At 36.4% G+C, this 11,367-nt stretch overlaps 2 long non-coding RNA genes across 3 annotated transcripts; both read left to right on the top strand.

The window, feature by feature from the left end:
* The first annotated feature begins 2,707 nt into the window (after positions 1-2,707).
* Positions 2,708-8,874, top strand: LOC147843684 (uncharacterized). Of its 2 annotated transcripts, XR_015494382.1 has the most exons (4): positions 2,708-6,015; positions 6,187-6,321; positions 6,546-6,680; positions 7,268-8,874. It is a non-coding gene; the product is annotated as an uncharacterized LOC147843684 (long non-coding RNA). The 2 variants fall into 2 exon arrangements; XR_015494383.1 differs by lacking the exons at positions 2,708-6,015; positions 7,268-8,874 and having other exon boundaries at positions 6,109-6,364; positions 6,546-6,763.
* LOC147843685 (uncharacterized) lies at positions 6,785-7,033 on the top strand. Its single transcript, XR_015494388.1, has 2 exons — positions 6,785-6,904; positions 6,951-7,033. It is a non-coding gene; the product is annotated as an uncharacterized LOC147843685 (long non-coding RNA).
* Positions 8,875-11,367: the final 2,493 nt, after the last annotated feature.

Raw genomic sequence — 11,367 nt, 5'->3', positions numbered from 1 at the left:
GAAAATCTGTATAAAGGAATAAACACATCAAGGGTGTTTATTTGCTGAAATTCGTATTAAAATAGTTTAATTTGTATTGTGCAATGTATATTTGTAAAGTCTTTATGCATAGTATATATTGTGAAAAGGGGAAAACAATAAAGGATTGAATGAATGCTGTAATGGTTCAATAATTTTCCATTAAAAACACAGCATCTCATTTCTCACAGGACGCGTTCTCTGTTCTTGAGGTCTCTTGAGTTTGTTCTTCCGAGGTAACTTGGAAAGACCGGTTTCCACAAGAACGCGAGTCCATTCTTAGCCTTCTTGGAATTGAGAAACAGCCATTGTTGGTGGCTGAGGTGATTCCATTGAGTAAGGCACCGAACCTCAACTACTCCCCTGGAGTGTGTTCACAGGTGTAAATCGCCTTGGATAAAAGCGTCTGATAAATGTAATGTAAACCCATATTAAATATATAGAATAAAACTGCAGAAGTTTATTTGGTACTACTTTATATTGTGTCCTTAACTAATAAGTACTTACACAGGAATAAATAGTTTGTAACAATATACTTATTGTGTAAATACATGTATTTACTGTGTACTTATGCTTAATTAAATACATGTATGTAATTTCATCTGTAATTAACTTCTGTAATTACATTTGTAAAAACACTGTTGACCATTCCCTACACTTTAACCCACCCTTAAACCTACCCATACCACCAAACCTGTCCATAACCCAACCCCTATCCCAACTCAAGAGCACCATGTGTTCTCAAATACATTATGAACACAGTAAGTACATTGTATTTATTTTTTTGATGCAAGTACATAGTAATTAAGGACACTTAATATAAAGTGGGACCGTTTATTTCTACTTTGACATCAATCCCTTGTCAAATAACATTGTGCAGTGCTCCGTAATAATCGATGTAAAAATAAATAAGTAGGATAAATATAAGTGCTTTTTGTCACTTGACATAAAAGCTTTCATTAGTTAATGATAGTTAATATATTTATTAACGTAAGTAACGATTCTTATACAGCATATATTAATAATCGCTTAACATTTACTAATGCATTATTCAAATCCAAAGTTGACATGAACTAACAACGAAAGACTTTATTTTCATTAACTAATGTTTGCAAAGATTATTAACTACTGTAATAAATATATTTGTTTAACTTTGTTTAACTTGTTACTTTAACTAATGGGACCTTATTTTAAAGTGTTACCAATCTATATTCTTAACATAATGTATAAGTTAAAGTAAAAATGTTTAATTTTTAAGAGTCTCATCATAACTGTCTAAAAATTCTGAAGCTGCTGATATCGATTCCAGTCATTCCTCATCCTTGCAAATCAATTATGAGTGCATTTCATTTTGGGATACATTTACGATGAACATTTTGGACAATTACAGTGAATGATCAGTTGCTAAAAATCAGCACACAGTGTGCTATGGAAGAATCAGCACAGTGACGTTTGCTGTTTGTTCAAACTACTCATTTAAAATGACCCGAAACAACACAATTCTTGAGGTTTTATATGCGCCAACTTAATTATTTTATGTTCCATCCACTTAAATTGGTTAAAACTAATAAGTTAACGTCATGTTGTCCTAACACAAATCAAAACCCAGCATTTTTTTAAGCAGTCAGTACGCTAGTATGCTACTTTTCTGAACACAGCCAGTGCCTCCAAACATCATCACAACCTGACTGACATAAGGGAATGAGTTAATCTTTATTATTGAGCGTTTGCCATATCCTTCAGCTCACGAGTACACAAACGTAACAAGCACCTTAAGCATTTCTTTTCTCACGGTTGACATTAAATTTTTTTAAGCACAGTCTTTGTAAGATCCTCACTCTTAATTTGATCGAACTTTTGATTTGCTTCTGAGGTGTTCGTGGAGCATGTGTTGGAGTTGAATAGGCCTCTTTATATAACCTATGGAATGAGTCCAATACGATCTCAAGGCAATTTGTAACGTTTTGATTTAGTGGCTAATTCGTATGAATTTGTTCGATCTCATTTGTACAATATTTCATTTTAAAGTCCCAGGTCCTCTGGTTGCATTTTCTGAATTTTCATTGGCAATCTTGAGCCAATCGTATTTGTTTGTTTTGGTTCAATTTGGAATTTCCCCAACCATTGCAGAGCCCGGGGGACCAGAGTGAACGCTCCAGCTTGGCCCCACCCTGATCCCATTCGATCAATTTAGTAATAATAATAAAAATAATAATAATAATAATAATAATACATTTTATTTAAAATGTGCTTTTCTAAAACCCAAAGCGCTTACGAGAAAGTAAGAACAAAGCAGAGTAAAACAATAAAAAAAATACAGTAAAAAACACAGGAAGAATAAAAGATATCACAAATTAAAAACAGTCCTAAAAATGTGAGTTTTAAGTAGCTTCGTAAAACCGTCCAGGGAACCAGCGTTCCTAATAATTATGGGAAGAGCATTCCACAGTTTGGGTGTGCGGAAAGAGAACGCCCTACCTCCCATGGTGCTGAGTTTGCAGCGAGGCTGAAACAGCGTAGGACCCGAGGCAGAGCGTAGACAGCGAGAGGCAATCTCGGAAATGGATATCAGGTCACAAATGTAACCTGGAACAGAACCATGAACCGCTTTATATGTAAAAATCAATGTCTTAAAATCAATGCGAGACTTTACGAGCAGCCGGTGAAGCTGTTGGAGTAGAGGAGTGATGTAAGACTGAGATGATGTACAGTTAAATACAGAATTATTAGTATATAAGTAATAATTATTATAAGTATAATTGTTATTATTTTTCCCAATTTCTGTTTAACAGAGTTTATTTTTTTCAACACATTTCTAATCATAATAGTTTTAATAACTCATTTCTAATAACTGATTTATTTTATCTTTGTCATGATGACAGTAAATAAAAGAATCTTGATTTTCAAGACACTTCTATACAGCTTAAAGTGACATTTAAAGGCTTAACTAGGTTAATTAGGTTAACTAGGCAGGTTAGGGTAATTAGGCAAGTTATTGTATAACAATGGTTTGTTCTGTAGACTATTAAAAAAATAGAGCTCAAAGGGGCTAATAATTTTGACCTTAAAATGGTGTTTAAAAAATTAAAAACAGCTTTTATTCTAGCCTAAATAAAACAAAAAAGACTTTATCCAGAAGAAACAATATTATCATACATACTGTGAAAATTTCCTTGCTCTGTTTAACATCATTTGGGAAATATTTAAAAATAAATAAAATAATCAAAGGGGGGCTTATAATTCTGACTTCAACTGTATGTGTCAACACACGTGCAGCAGAATTTTGGATGTATTGTAAAATCATGCAAGAATTAGCTGGTAACCCTCCGAACAGAGAATTGCAAAAATTCAAGACGTGAAAAAGGCATGGACGAGTATTTCAGCTTCAGGCCTCGAGAGGAAAGGACGTAAGCGGGCTATATTTCGAAGATGATAAAAGGTCGTTTTAGTTACATGTTTAAAATGAGGCTTCAGACTTAGCAGGGAGTCCAGGAGAACACCAAGATATTACACACCTACGGTGATGGTGATAAGACAGACCCATTAACCGTGAACATTAATTCACTACAACTCTTGATGTTAGAAGGAGTGCCAACCAATAAAATCTCTGGTTTTGAACTATTCAGTTTAAGATAATTATGTTGCATCCAAGCTTTAATTTCAGTTAAGCAAGCATTAAGCGATGACATTGATGCCGATGAATTGGGAAGTGTTAATATAGATCTGTGTGTCATCGGCATAACAATGATATCTAATTCCAAATTTTTGCAGGATTTGACCGAGAGGCAACATATAAATACTAAAGAGAAGTGGACCAAATATGAACCCTTGGGGTTGCTAGTAGGATTTGCTTATCCCCCAATGACTCCTTTTTAGTCCACGACTCCTTTTAAAATCTTACGCCCCATTCACACGGGGCTTCAGCGTCAACGCTTGACTGAAGGTGTGTCTGAAGTTGGGGCTGAAGCGATCATCATAGAAGCGTCAGCCAATGAAATTCAGTCAGCAATAGGCCACTGTCTGAGCTGGTGTATTTGCATACAGCGATCTGATTGGCTGACGCTTCCGTCGGCGCTTGAAAAGTTGAGCTAGTCCCAACTTATGCAGCGAGCAATGCTTCTGAAGCGGCGCAGACGGAGCCACAATGCAGTTCGGCAACGCCTGACGTCACCCATTCAAAGTGAATGGGAAGCGTTGACGCTGACGCCCCGTATGAATGGGGCGTAACATTTTCGTACGACTGAAATCGAATTTGTACGAATTCCCCACTAAACTGACAAAACGTAAAATAGTTTTCTCGTGAGATCAGGCTGGATGAGTTTGGTTAGCGATTTCTACTGCCGTAGTTTATTTGTCTGGTAGGTCTGATGAGTGTTTTGTTTGTGTATGATGGTTTGCTGATTGTTGAGGAAACGAATCGATGTTTGCCGTTACGTGAAATAACTGTGGCGATTTTTCCGAGAAGTGTTTTGAGAGTATTGTCAGTGTCGATGTTGAAGGAACGATCCGTATCAAAACGAATGTTTAGGCAAAAATCTGTTAAAGCCTGTTTTATTTGCTTGTTCGGTTTTCTTTAAAGAAAAGACAGCACCTAACATGTTGAACATTCCCTCTTAAAGCTGTATATTCCTCATTTATTCACCTTCATGTTATTCAAAACCTTTATAACATTCATTTTTATCATTTAGAAAGCTCATGTTTGTCCTTTTAGTGTTTTACGAAAGCGACTTGTGCATGATGTGAGGGAATGAGTGGTTTTGGGTGAGCTGTTGTTTATTTTCTCATCAATGGCTGTCAGGATGTCATGTCTTTGTTTTGTTTTTTACACACCTTATAAGAAAGGTGAAGGATGCATGTCTGATGCTAGTGCACATGATTCTTGCTAAGTCTCAGTTTGTTTGTTGTCCTCCACCTGCACAACTAAATTGATTGGAGAAAATTGAGGTATCTATGCTAAATGTCACGCAGACACTTAAGCTTCATACTGTACATATCACTAATATTTGAACTTGAATGCAATCCTGATCCTGACACGATCCCTTATGACTCCTGTTTGCTTATATTTTAGACCTCAATGAGACCTACAAATGGATAAAAAAATTTGGGTATATGTGCAATGTCATAGGTGGTAATGTAAGCAAAAGGCTTTCGAAAGACTGTTTAAGCTTTTGCCCTTAACCTTGATGGCAAAAACTAAGGTGTCAGTATGATGTGCAAAAGTTAAGAGGATAGTTTGTCTCTATAAATGAAAGATTCATCATTTAAGCAAACTCAAAGACTATTTCAGACCAAATTATAGACAGCATTTATTTCCAATAAGTGCATTTAAGTCTAGTAAATCTTAAAAATCGAACATTTGAAATAAAAAATATAGCACATACATATAATAAGTAAAATACAGCAAGCATTGGCTTTTAAACTCCTTAAAATAAACTCCAAATGACTGAGAAGAAAATTTGTTATTTAATTTATAAACAAATATATTCATTTGCTCAAATGCATTTAAATAGTGTATCTGTCTGCGGACTGCAAGACGGGGGCATAACATAAAGGGGCGTAACTTGTAGTAAGTTAGAGGTGTAACTTGCAGTTATCGAGACCCCATTGAAGCATGCGAGATGTCACAACGAGATGTTGTTGGCAAGATGGCGGAAATACTTACCAGAGAACATTTTCATCAAATGTTTTCATGAGTTTTTTCCAAATTTATCCACAACCAATTCATTTGATATATTATTATATTCATTCACTTAGCAACTCCACCATGCAACTCGCTGACTTGTTGCAACTCGCTGACCTGTGATTATAAATAACAGTACAATGGTGAGTACATTAAGTATGAAAACCTTCGCAATTCACGACTGTACATTATTAACTGTGATGGTTGGGTTTAGGTTTGGGAAAGGTGTAGACGTTAATAAGGATGATGGTTGGGTTTGAGTTTGGGGAAGGTGTAGTTGTTAATAACTGTGATGGTTGGGTTTAGGTTTGTAAAAGGTGTAGTCGTTAATAACCGTCATGGTTGGGTTTGGATTTGGAGATGGTTTAGACGTTGATGGTCGGGTTTAGGTGTGGAGTAGGTGAAGACGTTAATGATGATGTTTGAGTTTAGGTTGGGAAAGGTGTAGATGTTAATAATGATGATGATTGGGTTTAGGCTTGGGGAAGGTGTAGACGTTAATATTGATGATGGTTGGGTTTAGGCTTGGGGAAGGTGTAGACGTTAATATTGATGATGGTTGGGTTTAGGCTTGGGGAAGGTGTAGATGTTAATGATGATGGTTGGGTTTAGGCTTGGGGAAGGTGTAGATGTTAATGATGATGGTAGGGTTTAGGTTTGGGGAAGGTGTAGACGTTAACGATGGTGATGATTGGGTTTGGGCTTGGGGAAGGTGGAGGCTTTAATAACTGTGATGGTTGGGTTTAGTTTTGGAAAAGGTGTAGATGTTAATGATGATGGTTGGGTTTAGGTTTGGGGAAGGTGTAGACGTTAACGATGGTGATGATTGGGTTTAGGCTTGGGGAAGGTGTAGACGTTAATAATGATGATGGTTGGGTTTAGTTTTGGAAAAGGTGTAGATGTTAATGATGATGGTTGGGTTTAGGTTTGGGGAAGGTGTAGACGTTAACGATGGTGATGATTGGGTTTAGGCTTGGGGAAGGTGTAGATGTTAATAATGATGATGGTTGGTTTTAGTTTTGGAAAAGGTGTAGATGTTAATGATGATGGTTGGGTTTAGGTTTGGGGAAGGTGTAGACGTTAACGATGGTGATGATTGGGTTTAGGCTTGGGGAAGGTGTAGACGTTAATAATGATGATGGTTGGGTTTAGTTTTGGAAAAGGTGTAGATGTTAATGATGATGGTTGGGTTTAGGTTTGGGGAAGGTGTAGACGTTAACGATGGTGATGATTGGGTTTAGGCTTGGGGAAGGTGTAGATGTTAATAATGATGATGGTTGGTTTTAGTTTTGGAAAAGGTGTAGATGTTAATGATGATGGTTGGGTTTAGGTTTGGGGAAGGTGTAGACGTTAACGATTGTGATGATTGGGTTTAGGCTTGGGGAAGGTGGAGGCGTTAATAACTGTGATGGTTGGGTTTAGTTTTGGAAAAGGTGTAGATGTTAATGATGATGGTTGGGTTTAGGTTTGGGGAAGGTGTAGACGTTAATAATGATGATGGTTGGGCTTAGGTTTGAAAAGGGTGTAGACGTTAACGATGGTGATGATTGGGTTTAGGCTTGAGGAAAGGTGGAGGCGTTAATAACTGTGATGGTTGGGTTTAGTTTTTGAAAAGGTGTAGATGTTAATGATGATGGTTGGGTATAGGTTTGGGGAAGGTGGAGACGTTATTAATGATGATGGTTGGGTTGAGGTTTGGAAAAGGTGTAGATGTTAATGATGATGGTTGAGTCTAGGTTTGGGGAAGGTGGAGACGTTAATAATGATGATGGTTGGGTTTAGGTTTGGGGAAGGTGTAGACGTTAATAATGATGGTTGAGTCTAGGTTTGAAAAAGGTGTAGACGTTAATGATGTTGATGATTGGGTTTAGGCTTGAGGAAAGGTGGAGACGTTAATAACTGTTATGGTTGGGTTTAGGTTTGGGAAAGGTGAAGACATTAATAACTGTTGTAAAGCGGCATTCTGCCAACAATATAGTTTCGAAATGTGGGTCTCCATAACTTCAAGTTACGCCTCTAACATACTACAAGTTATGCCTCCTCATGTTACAGCGCTGTCTTGCAGTCCACACACAGACCCCATTCTTCAAATCAGGCTCTTTTTGACATAAGAAAAATGTGAAAAAAACAAAGAGTTGCATTAATGATGACAATGTTCATTTTTTGAGTGAATTTTCCCTTTAACCCACAAATTTAATGTTATATTGTTAGTATGTACCTCGTTCTTAACCTGATTGTGAAAAAAAATCAAAAATTATATTTCATGTCAGGTGAAAGAGTGTGAAAGGTGGAAATATGCCTTGTTATTCTGGTGAGTTGTTTTAAAACTTTGCCACATTTGTTTGTTTTGTATTATCGCGTTTTATTTTTTGGGAGGGGGGAAGTGTGTAACTGTCTTAAAACTGGAACACTGTCGATGTACAGGGGCACTGAACGGCCCAAAATAGGAAAACACATTTTGGCGAGACACTGCGATTTAAATGATCATGAATGTGTCGGTCTTGTGTCACAATTCCAAGTACACTGTGGAACAAAAGTCCTTGTTTTTAAGTGGTCTGAACGATTTGCTTTTGCCAAAAAAAAAAGTGGAAAAAAAAATAGTATTCAACATGAAAAGCTAAAACGTGGACGCAGCTTGCGCAAGGGGAGGGGCCTGATGTATAAGCAACCAGTGGGAGGAGTCATTAGCTCAGACTCTCCCTTAGCCCCTCCCCCTCCAAAGCAACACCATTGTAGGCGCGTTTCCATCAGCGAGACGTGTGTATGTGATTACGTAGTCTTTAGTCTGGTGCTCCGTGACAAATGTGTACAAAAATATATATTAAAAAAAATAAACAATACAAAGGAGAAACTGAATTTAACATGAGTGAGGTTTTAAAATGTATTAACAATTTTAAAAAAAAACACAGTACTGCTGATAATACTCATGAGTTGAGGTCTGAAATCATGGTGAGCGTTTTTCTTTTGGTTCGTTTATTGGATTGTGTGTTGGGGGCTCAGTGCCTCGTCTCTGGGTCCATGTTGCTCCATTTTTTTGTACAGACAACAACAAAAAAAAGAAAAAGAAAAAAAGGGAAAATTTGTAAAATATTGTGTCTGTGACTCCTTGTAAAATATTTTCAAATTGTTTATTACAGAGAATCAGTTATTAAATAATGGTCATATTTTTCACTTCAGTGCATTGTGTGGTGGTTATTTTTCTGCTGTCATTAACATGTTCATTAGAGAAAGACACTGACATGATTTTAAGTCATTGGCCCCTGTTTTAACACATCATCTAAATGCTGTGCTATATTCTTCATGATATGCGTGTCTCATTTCATTTAGGCAGGTGTGAATGGTACAAAAGAGGATCCAACAAGTGTACCGAGACCTGCTGGAAGAGGTTGTCTCAGTACGCTTTCAAAGGAACCCTGGAATGGTTAGTTTGTGGTGAGAACATGAACCGACCCAAATGCAAAAATTATACGGTCTGCTGACTTTTCTTCTGATTTTTTTTTTTTTTTTTGCTGCGTCCAACATTTTATACTTCCATACTCTTTAAGTAGGTTTGTCATGATACTGAAATTCGATTTCTATCAGTACTGCAATTGTAAAAACGTCCATTTCCTGCTAACATTTGAGCGCGTTCTTAAACAGCGCTGATTTGCAATTGTGTTCACATGCTTAACAGAAATGTCTGTGATTGGCTGCAAACGTTATCTGTTCACCAAACTCACTGCTGTTTACTGCTTGGAAACACAGGTACAGAAACACTGGAGTGTTTAAAAGAGGCAAAGATCAGCTGGTTTGTTTATAAGCTGACATGCGCACAATCCACTTATAAATCAGCTGATGTTTCGCTCAAATGTAAGGGGGAAATGGTTTTTCAAATTTATGTACAGATTGGTATTGAATTACAATATCATGCCAACACTACTATATAGTATGATAAAAACAGTATTTTATCCGAGTAGTATGCCCGAATTCATAGTATTCGTATGTAAGAAGTACCCGGATGAAATTCTGAAATGCGCATTTGATGGATGCTATGCTATCCCATTATGCTACGCCAGAGAATTCATGAGGTCACATAATAAAGACAAAGGGTGCATATAGAACTTCTGAGTTCCATTTGTACTCGCATTCATACTGTATTGAACATACTTTCTAACAGTTGAATAGTAAAATCAAATTCAAGCCTAGTACCTACTGAGTAGTAGGCAAGTTTGGATGCAGCCATTGTTTACTGTGTTGTGCAAGTCAGTTTCTCGCTCATTAAGTCTGACCAATCAAAATGCAGTTTAGATAACGACTGATGTAGATGTTGTCACGTAACTGCTTTTTGGTCTGTTTAAGAGCAGGCTGTCTGGTGTAAAACTGAACAAAAACTGCAGAAAACGCTACAATATTCAATTTTTAACCTTGGTCCAGACCAAGGGAAGGTGTGAAAGCACTCTAAATGTACTTAATAAGGCTACGTTATAATTCTACAGCATTGTTATTCGAGATTGTTTACAGCTGTTTCCATTACCTTTTAAACTTTGTAAATTAAAAATAAACCTAATGGACACATATATTTTGCAAAAACTCTAACACAAACATTTTGCAAAAACTTTTTACACTCAGATGCACTGTAAAACAAATCGAATGAACATTTTCCATATTTTGAGCTTCACAAGTGTTTTCTGTTTATTTACGGTTGTGAATTGCTTTATGGGATGTTGATTTCTGCTCTGTTGACCTTTGATGTTGAAAATTCAACTCTACAGTTTAACAAAGTGACTTTTATTGACATTTTCGTAGATTGAGAAATTAAGAAGTTTGTAAAATTACCAAAAATGTACTGGCTGGTTATTGCCAGGTTTTTGTACCATAATTTATAACACTAACCCATACAATATATCACTTTAAGCCAGGGTGCCTCAACCTGTGGGCCACGACACAGTAGAAATTAACTTAAAAATTAACTTAAATATTCTACTATAATTATTTGATTTAATTATTAAATTTGTCATATTAAAATGATATTAGTAATGGCATTTCCTAATTTCTGTGATTGAACAGGCTAATTCAGACTGATTTCCTCACTGTGTAACAAAACAGCCATGCAAATGTAAAGGTAACGATGTTTAGAGTTATAACCAGGTTATGCGTGCCTCACGTCTGCAACTCATACTGTATCAGTCACACAAGTCTGTTGATTCACAAACTATGCGCGCTCTCTTTGTGTGAACACTTTAAAATATCCGCATAGTTGTTCAAATTAATGCCTTGCAAGTGTTTTATAACTGATGCGCATCCATACAGGAGGATCTAGTCTCGTTGGAGTTTCAGTAGTGAACAGCTGATCACTGTTCCTGTCAGCGAATTTCAATAATGGACAGCTACAAACCAAACTGTCTTCAGATCGATGTGTTTCAACAGATTTAGAGGATTTTTCTATATTTTACATTTAGGGTTAGGGTTAGGTTGTTTATTTTAATGGATATAGATCAATTAATAATCTATTGATCTAATTCAAAGCAGAAGAAAAGGCCCAAGTACTCTGCCGTTGTGAAGTATAACTAAAAAGATTTAGAAGCTTTGAACCTTCTAAATTATACTTGCATACATGCAGAATGTTTCAGGTTTTTTTATAAAATGATGTAGAAAAATAAGGGAATAAAGGAAGACAAAATAAATGTTTT

The sequence above is a fragment of the Danio rerio genome, chromosome 6 (assembly GCF_052040795.2).
Source record: "Danio rerio strain M-AB ecotype USA chromosome 6, GRCz13ab, whole genome shotgun sequence".
Taxonomy (NCBI): Eukaryota; Metazoa; Chordata; class Actinopteri; order Cypriniformes; family Danionidae; genus Danio; species Danio rerio.
The sequence above is the reverse complement of the archived record's forward strand: the minus strand, read 5'-3'. Positions and strand labels throughout refer to the sequence as shown.